Here is a 17,395-nt window from a genome sequence, read left to right on the forward strand (position 1 = left end):
TTGTTGTTCGTTTTTCGAGACAGTTTCTCTGTATTGTTTTGGAGGCTGTCCTGGAACTCGCTCGGTAGACCAGGCTGGCCTCGAACTCACAGAGATCCTCCTGCCTCTGCCTCCCGAGTGAAAGGCGTGCTCCACCAATCCCCGGAGGAACTAGCTCTTGTAGACCATGCTGGTCTCGAATTACGGAACGCTTCATGAATCTGCGAGTCATCCTTGTGCAGAGGCCATGCTAATCTTCTCTGTATCATTCTAATTTTAGTGTATGTGCTGCCGAAGCGAGCACCACAGCACGGTATTTTATAGCCAGGCTGTGACTATAAGAAAGCCGAGGGTTAAGGCTCTGCTGGTAGGCTCCCAGTTAAAGACAGGAGTGGAAGTGTGGTTACTGAACTCCAGGTGAGTGGGATGCCCGAGGAACTCAGGAAACTTGTGGGAAAGGTAGGCAAGCTGTCCCAGCTGTTGATAACAGGCAAAAACTGGCAAGGCAGTTTAGTTTTGGTAAAAGGCCCAAATAAAAAAATCTTTCTTGGCTAAAAGCCAGAAATGTCCTTGGGCATGTCCAGAGCCTTGTCTTTGCCAGAGGCTAGGGATGCTTGAAATGTCTAAGCCAAAAGTGTCTGGTTTTACTGTGGCCAGAGGCTGGAGACACCACCCAAAATTCAATCACCTCAATGATAATACCTGGAATGAAAACTGGACTGACCAGCCCACCTTCCACCCCTCCCCCACCCACTAAAGCCCCACTAACTCCCAGGCAGTGAAGCTCAGTGCAACCCTACTAGGACCCCTCCGCTGCCCAGGAGCTTGGCCTTCTTTTTCCCGTCAGCTTCTTACTGAACCTACCCTCCTCTAAAACTCACCTTGTGAGGCCCATGAGTCTCTTTCTTCAAAACTGAGAGACAAGAACCTCTGGCTAGGGTGACCTTGATGGAGTTGGAGAAGGCTCTGGCACTGTCAAAACGTTAAGGTATTCCCATATTAGTCCCTGCTCACCCGGGTCTGTCCTGAGAGCTGAGGATGCCAGACTGCAAGCCAGTGTTTTCATATGTCATCCTCCACATGGGCACAAATGGGAGGACACATAGGCCACAGTAAATCCTTCCTCTGTAGTACCTCGGATGTGCCTTGGGCTATATGTGCTTTATCACAGTGTGTTAATAGAGAAGTTGCTTTTGAACCAAACAATGACAAATAGTCAAATATGGTGTTAACCTGTAGTTCCAGCACTTGGGAAGTTGAAAGGCTAGAGGGTCAAGAATTTAAGGTCAGTCTAAACTCCATAGCACATTCAAAGCCAGCCTGGGCTACATGAAACCCTATCTCAAATGACTAATATAAAGGATTGTGAATATAGTTCAGCTGATAGAGTGCTTGATTAATTAATGTATGTGAGCTCCTGGGTTCTATCTCTAGCCCCCGCATAAACCTGACATAGTGGCACACACACCTCTGAGATGGGAGCAGAAAGGTCAGAAGTTCAAGGCCACAGCATCAGTTAGATGGCTCAACTGGTAAAACTGTTTCCCATAGAGTCTGATGACCTCAGTTTGACCCCTGGAACCTACAGTGGAAGGAGAGAACACATTCCAAAGAGTTGTCTTCTGACCTCTATACTCATGCCAACACACACACACACATATACACACACACACACACACTTTAATAACAATAATTTTAGAAGTTCAGCTTTCCGTGGCTCTGTAGTGATTTGTGGCCAGCATGGGTTGCAAAAGACTGTGTTTCAAACAAATAACCAAATAAACAAATGAATACCACCGGAGTAGAGTTTGGCCTTTCTTGGGATGCCATGGGACCCTTCAGGGAGGAAGTTACAACAGCATATTTAATTTCCTTATTGCTCATATTGAATCTTCAGCCTTCTAAAGGATAATATTCTGTGCAGACTTAGTAGACTTCCTAAGGGAGGCCTTACCCTCTTGGGGGAGCAGATGGGAGGAGGGAGAGTGGGGGGGATAGGAGGGACGGGTAAACTAGGACTGGAAAATAAAAATAAATTAATAAAAAAGAATGAATTTGAGATGAAGAAAAAATATACAATGAGAGTGTTCACAGGAATGAACTGGGCCTTGAAGGTGGGGGGTACAGTTTCAGCTTCACCTGTCATGTCTGGGGTCAGGATTTGTTCTCCAGATGTTCAGAGGGATCTTGGCCTGAGTGTGTAAAAATATCTTTCTGCTGAACATGTGGACAGAAAACTAGGCCCACACCCTGAAGAAATGAAAACACGGGCCCTCATATAGCCATCACCAAACATGCACGGCAGCATTGTTCACAAGAGCCTAGAGGTGGAAGCAGCTCGTGCTCGTCAACTGATGCCTGGATAAACAGATGTCATGTAATGGCAAAGCAGGATGTTACTCAACCCTAGAAAAATGAAGTGCTACTGCATCTGTGGATAGGCTCTGCTAAGTGAGGGGAAGGACCACGTGTTGTATGTTGTACTCAACAACAAGTGTCCAGAGAAAGCCAATACACAGATAGATTAGCAGGTGGACCAGTGATCCTAAGCCTTGGGAGAAAAACTCTGAGTCTGGGAAGGGGCCATACAGGGTGTGCATTCATAAGAATTCTCTGAGACCTCGGTGAGGGCTGCACAACCTTCATCATGCTGTAGTGCTGAGAACTATAGACTCATACACTTCATTTTATTTTTAATATTTTGGGGATTTCTGCTTGTTTGTTTTCTGAGACAAGTATCTCTATGTAGTCCTGGCTGCCCTGGAGCTCACTATGAGGATTAGGTTAGCCTTCATCTCACAGAGATGCACCTGCTTCTGCCTTCCTAGTGCTGGGATTAAAGGTGTGCACCACTACACCCAACTGAACTGTACATTTGTGCCAGCACCTGGAAAGCAGAGGCAGATGGATCTCTGTGAATGTGAAGCTAGCCTAGTGTGCATAGCAAGTTCCAGGCAGACCACTGCTGCTTAGTGTGATCCTGTCTTAAACAAAAGGATACTCATGGATTGACAGTGGCATCTGCTGGCTTTAGCTTTGGCCAGTTCTGTCTCCTAGCGATGAACTCTACAAGGTGACTCCTTATGATAAGAGGAGTCCTACCACTCAGGAGACTGAGGCAGGGGGATCCCAGACTTGGGGCCAGCATGATCCCAACAATAAAAACACCTAATTGTGGTGGTATGTGCTTGTAATCTCAGCACTGAGGAGTCCGAGGCAGAAATCAGGGTCAGCCTTGGCTACATAGTGAATTCAAAGCCAGCCTGGGCTATTATGAGACCATGCCTCTACTAAAAGAAGAGGAAGTAACAGGAGGGGAGGAAGAGGCAGCTCCAGGAATGAGGCTATAGATCTTTGAAAGAACATTTGCACAGTCTATATGAGGACCTGAGTTCGACACCCAATATACAAATAATAATAATCATAATAACAATGAGCATTTCTCTGCCTTTTAGAGATAAAATGAAGATAATAATGATGAGATTACAGCAACAAGACAAAAAAGGGCACCAGCACAGGTGACAAGGAAACACTGTCATAACCCACCCAAAGGATGACAACATTAACATGATAGAACAAGTCAGCTTGCTTTTGTACAACCTACTTGGCCCAAACCCAAGAAAAAAAGAATCATTATTGGTCATCTCCTCCATAAGACATTATGGCTTCTCCACTCCTCAGTGCAAGGGATTGAACCCATGGTCTGATTCTCTGTGCAGCCCTGGCTGTCCTGGAACTCACTCTGTAGATCAGGTTACACCAGAACTCAGAGATCCACCTGCTTCAGCCTCCCAAATGCTGGGATTAAAGGTGTAGGCTATCACTAGCTCTAACATCCCAGCTTCAGATATACATTTAAAGAAACTTCTATCCTATTTCACAAGGAGAGAGAAATCCTAGTAAGTTCCCACTCAGTACCCATTGGCAGGGAAACTGAGGCTCTTGCAACCCTCCTGTCTCTCTTCTCGTCATCTCTTCTGTCTCCCCTCATTCTGTAGATGTTTGGGCTCAGGAAAACAGACAATTCAGAACAGGCAAACTGTTTCTTGTGTGGAATGATCCATTTTACAATGTGGATTATCTTTACAATACAGAATTGGAAGTTCCCCATGTCTGTCCCTCTTGCACTAAAGAGAAAAGTCAAGGCCAGCCTGAGACTTAGTGGGACCCTGCTTCAAAATAAAAAGTAAAATGAGCTATGGAAATACAGCTTTGTGGAGAAGCCTCAGCCTGCCTGAGGTTCTGGGTTGATCCTTGGTACCACAAGAAAACAGATGAACAAACAAACTGTTTGTTGTGGGATATCCACCAGAGAAGACTGCTCAGCATGGCTTTAAGCCAATAGAAAGTCTTTATTAGCCAGCCAGTGACTACACTGGATGTTTGGGATCCCAGTGTAGCCCTGAGTCCTTCTTGGGGAGAGCTTTTAAGCACAAACACCATGTTCTGGGCAGACATATTTCAGTTAACAAGAAGAGTTAGCCAGAAGCAGAACTACAGAAGTCGAAAGACAGGGTTAATACATTTAGAGACTTGCCCAGAACTGTGGACTTTGATGGATTAGGTCTTTGTTTTCATTTGGCAGATGGTAATGTCTAATGCTGAGTTTTATGGCCTGGATGGTACTTCCATCATGGAGTCAGTTGTGCTAAGGTTTAGGGGCCTGTTAATCAAAAATGCAAGCAAATAGCCTAGAAAAGTAGCACGGGGTCCCACTGTCACACTCCTGCTAAGGATTTATCTGTCCCTTTGCTTGTGGATGTTTTGTTCTCAGTGTCCTCTTCAGGAGCTCTGTCCTAGGATAGCTTCAAAGACTTACATTCCAACCAGATCTATGGATGTCCACATCCCGTCTTAGAAGGCTGAAGCAAGAGGATCGCTATGACATCAGGGACAGTCACATCTTATTAACAAAAAAAAGAGAAAGAAGAAGAAGGAAGAAGGGAGGGAGGGAGGGTGAGCAAAACTGGCAGGAGAGGGGAAGTCACTGTTTTGAACCAAACTCCAGAACTACCGATAGAAAGGCTAAAAGTCAAAACAGAGTCATGCACATTATAACTGGACCCAAAACCTTAGCACAACTAACTCTATGACAGAAGTACCATGCAGGCCATAAAAGTCAGCATGTAGACAGTATGTACCGCTTGCTAAAATGAAAATAAAGACCTAATTCATTAAAGTCCATAGTTCTGGGCAAGTCTCTAAATGTACTAACCTTACCTTTGACTTCTGTAGTTCTGCTCTGACTAACGTACTTTATGACTGAAGTATGTCAATCTAGGATATGATTTTTGTGCTTAAAAGCTCACCCAGAGAAAGGTTCAGGCTACAATGGTATTGTGAACACCCAATGTAGTCACAGGCTGACTCATAAAGACTTCCTATTGACTTAAAGCCATGTGTAAGCAATCTTCTCTGGTGGATACCCCATAACAAAACCAAGGTTCCACATTACCAAGCTGAAACAAAGCTGTGGAGCTGACCCGAGACGATTCTCAGAGTGTCAGCTTAATTGACCTGATAATGAATTCGACCCTGCCTTAACCCTTCCACAGAGCTGGCCAGCTCTCAACCCCCATGTTGACCTGTTGTTCAGTTTCCTTGATCTGGCCTCACTAGGAGTCACCTTTTTTTGGTTTCTGCTCAACTCACTGGAAGACACTCCACTTTATGAAATGAAGAGCTGCCCCATTCTAGAGTTACAGAATAAAGTCAATGAAGGCATTCTATACCTGTAATCTCAGAGCCAGGGGCCAAGACAGGAAGAATGAGAAGTTCAAGGCCTGCGTGGACAACAGGGAAATATCCTGTCCCAAAACAAAACAGCAAAACACAAGCAAAGACAGCAAAAACAAAACCCAAAACACAAATTCCACGATTTTTAAGCTGTGGTTTCTTTTTTCTTCTTTGTCCTTGGCACTCTTTACCTCATCTCCTAACTCATTCAAACCCACTTGCCAACCCCCCCCATCTTGTATGAGCCCCATAACCTGGCCCTCTGAAGATTATTCGGCACCACCCCTCACACAAGGGCTCCCTTTTCAATATTCTGCAAACAGGGTAGGGGACAACAACCAACCACCCAGTAAAAAGCATGGAGCTGGAAAATTTTAATTTGATTCCTACATCCTTCCAGAGTCTGAACAGGATATGTAAGAAAAACCCTCAGATAGATAGCTAATGCCAGGCATGGAGCAGAGCTCCACGGGAAGCAGAGCAAAGCCCCTCAGGTTTCCAAGGCCCAGAGCCAGAGGCGCTAGGAATCCTGTTCAAATAAAACCCTGAGGACAGGGACTGGAGAGAAACTGGCAGTTAAGAGCACTTGCTGCTCTTGAAGAGGCCAGGTCAGTTCCCAGTACTCGGGTCTGGTGGGTCACAACTGCCTGTAACTCCAGCTCCAGAGGACCTGGCACTTCTTCTGGTCTTCAGGGGTACCCACACACGCGTTAATACATACATAAGACACATAGATGCATATAAATAGAGAATAGTAAATCTCTAAGGAACTGAGGGAAAACATTCATGGCACCAAATGTTAGCCAAGATGGGGAGACTGGGGGCTCTTGCAGACTGTTGTCGGGACAGTCACTGTGACTTAAGGAAAGCTGTGCATCCTTAGCTGGGGCTGTTGGTGGCTGATACATAGCCAATGGGAGGAGAATCGCTTTGGGAGAGTGTGGCTGCTAGTAGATTTTCCAGGCCCCAGTATATATAATAACCTCATTGACACGTGATCAGCTTCAATTAAACTCAAAATACTACTGACAACAACAACGAAAAGGGAATATGAAGTGGGGAGGGAGGGAGTTGGCAGGTTCTCAGCAGAGTTAGAGGTCAGATGGATAAAACCAAAATACACAGTACACATGCATATGCTTTCAAAGAATACTACAAATGTTGTTTTTAAGAAGATGATACTGGAATGTCTACTTCCCTCAGAGACACCATAACTTAATAACGAAAATCAGTCTCTTTTCTGAGAACTACAGCTGAAAAAAAAAGCAAAGAACTGCTCTGCCAATTAAATTTAAAACACACACACCATTGCTGGGTTACTCTAGGCCCAGAAATTTTTTTTTTATTCATTTAGTGAAGAAAAGGAAAGTGGAAAACACAGCCACAAAGCAACCTGTAAAAGCGATGATCAGTTTTCTTCAAAATGGCTCATAATTGCCACAATACCAACACTCAAGAGGCTGAGGCAAGAGGCCCATGAGTTCAAGGCCAGCCTGGGCTACATAGTCAGTGAGCTCTTGACTGAAAACAACAACAACAAAAATATAGCCCAAATTTCCAAAGATCAGGTGTTCTTAGCATTTGTTGATGCTGCATTTGTTTAACTATGTAAAGATGTGTTGCCTTTGCTTCACCTTGCTTGCCTAAGGCATCTGATTGGTCTAATAAAGGAGAGGGATAGGCGGGGCTGGCATGCAGAAAAAATAAGTAGGAAGAGAAATCTTGGCTTAAGAAGAACGAGAGAGGCCGGGCGTTGGTGGCGCACACCTTTAATCCCAGCACTCGGGAGGCAGAGGCAGGCGGATCTCTGTGAGTTCCAGGCCAGCCTGGTCTACCGAGAGAGTTCCAGGACAGCCTCCAAAACAATACAGAGAAACCCTGTCTTGAAAAAACCAAAAAAGAAAAAAAAAAAAAGAAGAACGAGAGGAGAGGAAAGATGAGAACGAGGAAAAAAGAGGGACACACCTGGGCTAGAAGCCAGGCAGCCACCAGGCAGCTAGATGGAGTAGGACATACAGAAAGAAAAAGTAAAAAGTAAAAAGCCCTGATCAAAACATAGATGAGGAGGAACGGGTTATGCTGAACGAAAAAAGCTAGCCAGAAATGAGCATGAAGCTCAGGCTGAGCATTCAAAACTAGTAAGTCTCTGTGTCATGATTTGGGGCTGGTTGGTGGCCCAAAAGAAAAAGCCTGATACAAGAGACCTCCTTTAAAAGAGCACACACTGGGCCTGTGGATGTTTGTCGCAGCAGGTAAAGTCACCTGCCATCAAGCCTGACAACCTAGCTCAATATCTAGGCCCACACAGCAACTCCTGTAAATTGTCCTCTGATCTCTATATGCACTCTATGGCACGAGTACACCTATAACCCACACATACAAACAAGTTTTAAAAGAACAGATACTGACTGGGCTAGCAAAATGGCTCAGTTGGTAACTGAGTTACACGCTAGCCACCAAGCATATGGCCTGAGTTCAATCCCAGGGACCCACACAGTGGGAAAAAACTGACTCACGCAGGTTGTTCTCTTCCCTCCTTATGTGTGCACAAACACACACAGGTGATAAACTTTTTAAATGCAAAGGAGAAGAAGAGAGAGAGAGAGAGAATATGAATATTCCTTTCAAATGAATTTCCAGAACAGGCAGAATTCACCGTGGGCACTGCAGGTATCCCTGGTACCTTGGAGGAGGGTGGTAAGAATGGAATCTGAACAAAGGGCACACGCAAGAGAAATTCCCAGATTGATGCTGTATCTCCATAGGGTTTGGCTCCCTTGGGTGTTGTTTAGGTATGTGCTTTCTTTTTTTCACATTTGTGTGTTTGGCAGCATTGCTGTTGTGGTTAAAGCTGGCCTGGAGTTCCTCATGTAGCCTAAGTTGGTTTCAAACTCATGATCTTCCTGCCTCAACCTTCCAAGTGCTGAGAGAAGAGGTGTGTACAATGCCTGGCCTCAGGTGTATGCATGTGGAGTACATACTTGTCACGGATGCACTTTACAGCAGGTCGGCTAACACGGAGCACCCAGCAGGTCAGAAGAAGTGAGAGTCTGCCTCAGCAAGGAGGAAGGAAACAGCTGACTCATGAACGCTGCTCTCTGACCTCCACAGGAACACTGTGGTGCATGCATGCCCACACACCACACACAGGAGTACACATATAACAACACGGACAAAAACTGTGTCTGGGGGAGATTAATCAGTGAGCAGGCACAAGGACAAACACCTGAGTTTGAATCCCTAGCCTCCACATAAAAAGATGGCCGTGGCTGCAGGATTGCCCGGAATTAATGCACTCTCAGGGGTGGAGACAGGAGGATGACTGAGGCCTACTGGCCTCCAGCCTGACTCCAGGGTTAGTTAGAAATTCTGTCTTAAGGGATTAAGGAGGAGATTAGTAGAACAAGAGACCCAGCAACCTCTTCTGACTTCTACATGGTTCCATACACCACACACACACACATACAACATACATGTAAACACACCCATACAAATACACATACATGCACATGCACAGAGACACACATATATACACATACTTGTGTCTGTGCTGAACACATACAGAAGGTTTTCATGTCACTGTTCTGATAACAATGCAATATGAAAAACAGGTACATAGCATTATGTCATTAGTATAACAAGCAGTTCTGAGAAGACTTAACAAGAGGAAGTATAAAGGCTATGAAAATATCACATTGTTTGTTTCATGTGAAGGACTTGTGCATTGGAGGATTCATCTATCCTTGGGGGGGATGGTATCTTGGAACCATGAATACAAAGGGACATTATTTGGAAGAATTGCATAATAACATATTGGAATAATGGTCTCATCTTACAAGCGTGTGACACAAGCACACTATCTAAAATAAAACCTGGGTGGATATGGGGCTCAGCTGATACAATGCTTGCTTAGCATGCATGAGACCCTGGAATCAAGCCCCCAGTACCACATAAACAAGATGTGGTGGCATGCATGTAATCCCAGCATTGGGGAGGTTGAAGCAAGAGGATCAGGAGATTAAGGCCATTTTTGGCTATGTAATGAGTTCCAGGCCTACATGAGATCCTGTCCCCCCCCCAAAAAAAGATAATAAGATAAAATACTCATGGAAATCCTGCATCAGCCTTCCAAATGTTGCGGACATGGGCATGAATTACTGTACTGTATTTGTGATGTTTGGTTTTTACATCTATTGACACCCCCTTCTTTTTTCCCCTCACTGCAGGGCTGGCTGGAGACTGAACTCATGAACTGTGCATGCTAGGTACATGTGTTACTACAAAATCTACCCTTAAGGGGTAGGCTTTAATTTCTCTTTTTCCAAAAGCTTGACCTAGCCAGTTATCTAACAGAAAATAGTTATTTGTACCCCTGCACTTGCAATGAACTAGTCTTCCAATTACACAGTGACAGGCACTTGTTAAGAGCCCGTGGCATGTTTGTTATCTATACTGCCATGATTACTAGGATTTATCACACCCTCCATCTTGTTTGAGAGCAGGGTCTGCCTCCTTGGCATCTCCTCCCAGGGTGTGGCTCTAATTTCTGTGACCATGCTGCAGCCCTGTCATTTGTAGATAAGCAATGGCAGCACAGGGTGGCTCTTCTCATCTAAGCATGGACCCACCACTGCTTAGGCCTAGTGCCCTTCCTCCCACTGGGACTCAGTCACTTCCTGCTCCCATTTGTCCACGAGTGGCCATATTTCTTATCAATGTGCTTGCTCTTCATGGTGTCCTTTGAGTTAGCTGCAATGCCTTCTAACTTTCATATTAATAATTTTGGAGGAGAGTGAGACGGGGTCTCCTGTGGTCTAGGCTGTTCTTAGATTCACTATAGGTTTCCAAAGGATGATTTTGAACTCCTGATCCTCCTGCCTCAGTTTCCCAAGTGCTAGGATTATACATGTACATCACCATGCATGGCTTTAAAAAATTCTGTCTTTGACACAGTTATCTAGACTAGTCTTGAACTTCTGGGATCAAGCAATCCTTCTGCTTCAGCTTTCCCAGTCCTGGGACGCCAGGCAAAGGCCACCATGCCCATCTTACACATTGATAAAGTAAAACATTGCATAACGGAGAAATAAGAATCAATGTTCAACCCAGGATGGTCTGAAACTTGTCATGTATCCTAAGTTAGCCTGGAACTCATGGCAGTCTTCCCAGCTCAGCCTCTCAAGTAGTGGGATTATAGACCTGAACTGCTGTGCATGGCAATGCCTTTTTTTTTTTTTTAAAGATTTGTTGATTCCCTGCTCCCCCATCTTCCCCTTCCATATAGCACCCGGGATTGAACTCAGGACCTCTGCCGGCCGGGCATATGGGCTACAAAGGAGGGTTGTTGTGGAATGTTAGTTGAAGATGTGTTACAATCGCCTATGCTTTGGAGCATCTGTTTAATGATGCAAAGATGTGTTGCATTCTTTCATGTTGCACTTGTTTAATTCTGAGAAGTTGTGTTATTTTGCCTGTCTAAAACACCTGACTGATCTAATAAAGATCTGAACAGCCAACAGCCTAGGCAAGAAAAAGAATAGGCAGGGCTGCCAGGCAGAAAGAATACATAGGAAGAGAAAGAGAGAAGAGAGGGAACAAAAAAAGGAGGAGAGGAGGATGCTAGGGTCAGGCATCCAGCAGCACAGCTAGGCACAGAGTAAGAGGAAAAGAAAAGACACACAGAAACAGAAAAAGGTACAAGCCCAGAGGCAAAAGGTAGGTGGGGTAATTTAAGAAAAGCTGGCTAGAAATAAGTCGTTAAGTCTGGGCACTTGTAAGTAATAAGTCTCAGTGTATTTATTTGGGAGCTGGGTGGCGGGCCCACAAAAATGCAAAGGAGTAAAAACCAACTACAGAGGTGACTCTATGAACAACTCCCTGTACTCTGTGAAAGATTGTATTTGAACACTCCCTCCAGACTTACCCATCATATTTAATTTGAGTATTTGTTTACTTTTATTTTATGTGTATGAGTGTTTTGCCTGCATGTATGTCTGTATACCACATACATTCAGTGCCAGAAGAGGTCGGAGAGGAAGTCGGGCTGCTGGAATTGGAGTTACAGATGGTCTTGAGCTCTTATGTGGGCTTTGAGAACCAAACTGTTGCTCTCCTGGGTGTGGTGTATGTGTGAGAACCTTTACTTTCTGGGGGCCTCCAGTAGGACAATAGGTAGGTAGTACCACACCCAGCACGGTCTACCCAGGAAGTTCCAGGCTAGCCAGGGATACCTAGGGAGACTATTTTAAACAAAACAGGACAATAAGAAACAACACATCTTTAGGTGCTTCTTGGAGGCCTGCTGACTTTTGGAAGTTTCTAGTCTGTAAGTGGAATTGTTTAGTGCTGAAGTCACAAGTTTCAGCTTCTGCATGGACAGGGGATCACCCAAGGTTGGTGGGCTGAAGTGCCATGTCTGTCTAGAATTGAACACAGAGGAGATTGCTCCTCAGGGGCTAGCCACCAGCCTTCTCCGGGGAGGAGACAGGCTTTGGTGACATGCATCTCAAAGTCTCCCCAGCCCTAGAGTCACCTCCTGCGATCCAGAGTTTCCTCAAGCTGATGAGCTCATTTCTGGGGAACTCTTTCCAGTGGCTATGAACTGACCGAATAAAGGATGCCCTGAGAACAGAAAAACAGTAAGGATAGAGTTGCCTCAGGAAGGCCTGGAAACTCCGGCTTTGTTTTTAGAGGATGGGCATGTCACGCTGGCAAGTCCATTACCCTAGATGACTGGCTGCCATTTCAGCAGTGGCAATAGGACAGTCACTGAAGAACACCAGATGACCAAAGAGAGCCATCTCATCAGTTGAGATGCAGTCTGCTGGAATGATGAGGGACAGAGTCCCCAAGTCACCTCTCATTGAACCCATCAGAACCAGATGCTGCCCTGAAGCCGGTCTGCGCCACAAGACTGTACTTCCAGATGCTTGGGAGGCTGAGGCAGGAGGATCACAAGTTCAAGGCCTGCCCGTGTTACATCGTGAGTTCAGGGCCAGTCTAAGCAACTTAGTGAAACTGTCTCAAAATAGAGTAAAAAGTGGACTGGAATAAAACTTTGCTGGTAGAGCACTTGTCTAGCTCCTGCCAGCAGACCCCAGGTTCAATCCTCAGCACCACAGAAAAGGGAGGGAGGGAGGGAGGGAGGGAGGGAGGGAGGGAGGGAGGGAGGAGGGAGGGAGGGAGGGATGCAGAGAGAAGACATCCCAATGTCAGCCTCTGGCTTCCATAACCTCCTTCCCTCCCTCAGCACTAGGGAACACACACACATACACACATATGCATAATACACACATGCACACACACATGCATGCACACTGTGTTGTGTTTTGCTATCTCAGCATCTCAGCTGTTTTCTCTGCAAATTTGAGTCAATAGCACACTTCTCCAAGTTGGTCACAGCACAGGCAACCATGCACCCAGTATTCTTGGGGCTCTGGGGATTCTTCCTTGGGGACAGTGTGAGTTTGGAATGGCGCTTTTCTGGGAAGCACTGAGGGGACACAGTTGCTCGCTAGGTTTTGCAGAGCATCAGCAGGACACTCAAGTAAGCTGTGAAGCAAGCCTGCTGTGTTAGCCCACTCAGACTATCACAGCAAGACAGCATAAACTGCATGGTAGAAGCAACCAAATTCATTTCGTCAAAGTTCAGAAGGCCCAGAATCAGGTGCTGGGAGGGGTGGCTGCTCCCAAGGGAGACCTCTCCCCTTGACTGTGGGTGGGGCCTTTTCTATTTGTAGCTCCCTGGAGTGTCACAGCATCTGGATGGCTCCCCCCCTTTTGTGGTACTGGGAATTAAACCCAGGATTTTGTACATGCTAAGACCAGGGCTGGTCTTGAATTTGTTCTGCTGACCAGACAGACATTGGATTTGCTGTCTTCTTGCCTTATGATCTGGAGGAGCTAACGTTGTAGACCAGTGCCAGCAGTCCTAACTTGAATTTCCTCTCTATTTTAAGATACCATTCAGGGACTGGGAATGTAGCTAGGTTGGCAGAGGGCTTGCCCAGCATGCACAAAGCCCTGGTTCGATCCCCAACACCACGTACACTGGGTGTGGTGGCTCACATCTATTTTTCCAGCACCTAGAGAGTAGATGCAAGAGGATCAGGAGTTCAAGATCGTCCTTAGACACTCAGGGAGTTTGAGGCCAACCTGGGCTATGTGAGGCAATGTCTTAATAAAATAAAACAGAAGGAAAGACATCTGTCACATCACATCAGAGCCCACTGGACCAACTTGATTTCATCTTAATCGCTTCTTCAGGGCCCCCATCTCTGAGTGAAGTCACATTCTGAGGTATTGGGGGCTAGGCTTTGATATCTGAATTTGAGAGGGGTCAGGGTTGAGTTGATAACACTGAACTAGAAAAGTTGCCTGCCCCGGACGTTGGAGGACGCAGAGAGAAAACAGTGTAGGGGATGTCTTTGGCTGTAAATATCTTACTATGGTAGAGAGCAGGACAAATGGGGCAAAGGCCTGCTGCTCCTTCAACAAATATTTACTGAGCATCCACCATGTGACACGCACTACCCTGGGTGCCGGCAGTCAGGAGGGAACTTTGCCACAGCTGACACATGATTAGGAATTAGCCATCAAAGCAAGTCTCCTGGGAGAAAACAGCAGTCACCAGTGATCTTTCCTGCATTCGCTGAAGGTGCAGCTGTGTTGTTTCTGGGCGTATGTTTAGAGATCGTACTAGGGTTCCTATACCGAGGATACTGTTTAACTCCCTGCTTGAATTGATATCCAAAGCTGACTTTGTAGTACTAAGCCATCCCAGTATGGCTCTTGTCAAGAGAGGGCTCAGTAGTCCCTGTCAAGAGTGATAAGCATCTGCAACAAAGGAGTCCAGCATAGTGTGCGTGCGGTGGGGGCTAGGGCCTAAACACACACATACACACACTCTCTCTCTGTCTCTATCTCTGTCTCTCTGTGTCTCTGTCTCTCTCTCTTTCCTGTCTCTTTGTCTCTCCCTCTGTCTGTATCTCTCCTAGAATCAGGGCCTTACTTGTACTAGTCAAGCACTCTAACACTGACCTATATATACCCTTAGCTGCTTTTTCTTTCCGCTTCACTTTTTCTTTTGAGACAGGGTCTCACTAAGTTTCCTGGGCTGGCCTTGAACTTGTGATCCTTCTGCATTAATCTTTCTAGTAGCTGGGATGACAAGCCTGCTGTACCAATCTTCTCTCCCTCTCTTCCTTCCTTCCCTCTCTTGCTCTCTTGCTTTCTCTGCTACAGATAGGCCCTAGTGCCTCTCCCAGGCAGGGCAAGCGCTGTCCTGTGGAACCGCTTCCTCAGCCTCACAACAGCTAATCACTGGTCCACCTGAAGACCTACGTGCTGGTAGATAGATGCTCTGCTCCACTGTGCCAGTGAGGGACTCAGGCTGCTTTCCCAGCTCTTGCCATACGCCCGTCCCCTACATGATCTAAGCAGTAGCAGACAGAGGGCAGGAGAGCATCCTGCCCTATAACCTGCTCCAGGCTGCTGTGGAATCTACAAACTTCTACTGCATTCCATTGGTGAAATCTGTTTGAATGTTACAGGGTAGAGAAACATGGCTTAGATGGAGGCCTAGGAAAAAAGACATGACTTCAGGATCCCTCGCTGGCCCCATGCTTCAGGCTTAGGACCCTGATCACACTGCTTTCCACTTGGTGTCTTGGACAAATTTATGAAATCTGGACCCATGTTATTCACCAGCAACATGATAATGGTGATGAGGCTAGCTTCTTAGGGATGTTGTCAGCTTCTTTTTTTCCCTTAATTTTTTGGAGATTAATCTATCTATCTATCTATCTATCTATCTATCTATCTATCTATCTATCTATTGGTTCTTTGAGACAGGATTTCTCTGTGTAGCTTTGTAGATCAGGCTGACCTCGAACTCACAGAGATCCACCTACCTCTGCCTCATGAGTGCTGGGATTAAAGGCGTGTGCCACCACTGACCAGCTTATTTTTATTTTATTTTATTGCATGTATGTCTGTGTACCACATGTATGCAGTACCTGAAAATGCCAGGCCAGGCCTGCAGAGCCCCTGGAATTGGTGTTTCAGACAGCTGTGAGCTGCCTTGTGGGTGCTGGGTATTGAACTCTGGTCCTCTGGAAGAGCAGTCAGTGCTCTTAACCTCTGAGCCCCTCCCTCTCTCTTCTTGAGTTAGGATCTCCTATAGCCCACAGCTGATCAGGAACGCCTTATCCTCCCACCTGAGAGTCCCAGGAACTGCACTCACAAGCATGTGCCATGATGATCGGTGGGACATGATTGGTTTAGAGGAACTGTTGGTTCTGGGGATGGACAGAAAGACTTTGAGGATACAGTCGAACACTCAACACGAGTTACAGTCTAGACTCTGCCCATAAAGCACTCAGTGCCTCTGCCGCCAGGCTACACACAGTGATTGAGCCTCCACCCTTGTTGTTTCTGTTCTGGGAACTGAACTCAGGGTCAAATAGTTGCAAGACAAGTGCTCTATCACTGAGACGTGTCCCCAGCTCCTCCCAGAGATTACTAGAGCTCACTGTACTTGCTATCAGTAGGCACTATTCTGTATTGTCCAGGGATAGAGCTGGGTTTGTTTGACTCTCTCTCTCTCCTTCCTTCCTTCCTCCTTTCCTTCCTTCCTTCCTTCCTTCCTTCCTTCCTTCCTTCCTTCCTTCCTTCCTTCTTCCTTCCCTTTTCTTTTAAAGACAGGGTCATATGAAACCCAGGCTGACTTGAACATGAGATCCTTCTGTTCTAGCTTACAAGTGTTGAGGCATGCACACTAAGCTTTTTAGAATGTTTCCATCGGCAGTTAGTTGAATCTGCAGATTTAGAGCCTGTGGATTCTGAGGGCTGCCCATCCTGAAAGTTCCATGAGAGAATGCTTACATTCAGGTGACTCCTTGATGTTTACAACGCATTGGCATCCTCATAATCAGTTTAATTTGTGTTTTTTAGCATCCCCGGGAGGTAGGCACTTTACAGATGAGAAAACTTAAGAGAGGTTGAGAGGCTGCCAAAGTCACGCGGCCCTTAGCAGCCCAGCCTGCTGATTCAGCCTGGCTCTTCCGTGTTCTGCTGAGATCACAGTCAGCACCTTACCATGATGGGCTCTTTGGATACTCTCCAAGGCCCTAGAGAAGCTGGCAGGGAAGCTTTGAGTTACAGGAACTGAGCTGGTTTCTTCAGTCCTCAGTTTGGAGTTCTTATAGAATGTTCCAGAGTGGTTTTGTCTTGGGTTGTAATTCCCCTCAGGACAGATCTATTGACTTAGTTCTCTGAAAAACAGCTTTGTACTTCTAGCAACTTCTGTGACCAGAAAAAATGACAAGAGGGGTTTCTCTGTCATTTTCAGACTGGCTCACAGGCCAGATGGGGGGAGAGGTTTCTTGGCTGCAGGCCAGCAGAAAGAGTGACTGCGGTCCACCCTTCTAAGGGAAGGTGAGATGTTAACGGTCCCATTTCAAAACCTAACTGCGGTGGTGACCCCTTCAGTGTCAGCACTGGGGAGGTGGAGGCAGGAGGATTAGATGTTTAAGGTCATCATCAGTTATGCAGTGAGTTTGAGACCAGCCAGGGGTGTGTAAGAGCTCAAAACAAAACAAAACTGAAGCAATAACAAGAAGTGGTCCCTACTGTGCTGTGTGGTGTTTCTTCTTGCTCATGTTGGCACCTGTACCCTTGT

At 46.0% G+C, this 17,395-nt stretch overlaps 1 non-coding gene across 1 annotated transcript; it reads right to left on the reverse strand.

Moving 5' to 3' along the window:
* Positions 1-176: 176 nt before the first annotated feature.
* LOC121137892 lies at positions 177-283 on the reverse strand. The gene has a single exon (XR_005875159.1). It is a non-coding gene; the product is annotated as a U6 spliceosomal RNA (small nuclear RNA).
* Positions 284-17,395: the final 17,112 nt, after the last annotated feature.

This window comes from Mesocricetus auratus, unplaced genomic scaffold (assembly GCF_017639785.1).
Source record: "Mesocricetus auratus isolate SY011 unplaced genomic scaffold, BCM_Maur_2.0 Super-Scaffold_100707, whole genome shotgun sequence".
Classification (NCBI taxonomy): Eukaryota; Metazoa; Chordata; class Mammalia; order Rodentia; family Cricetidae; genus Mesocricetus; species Mesocricetus auratus.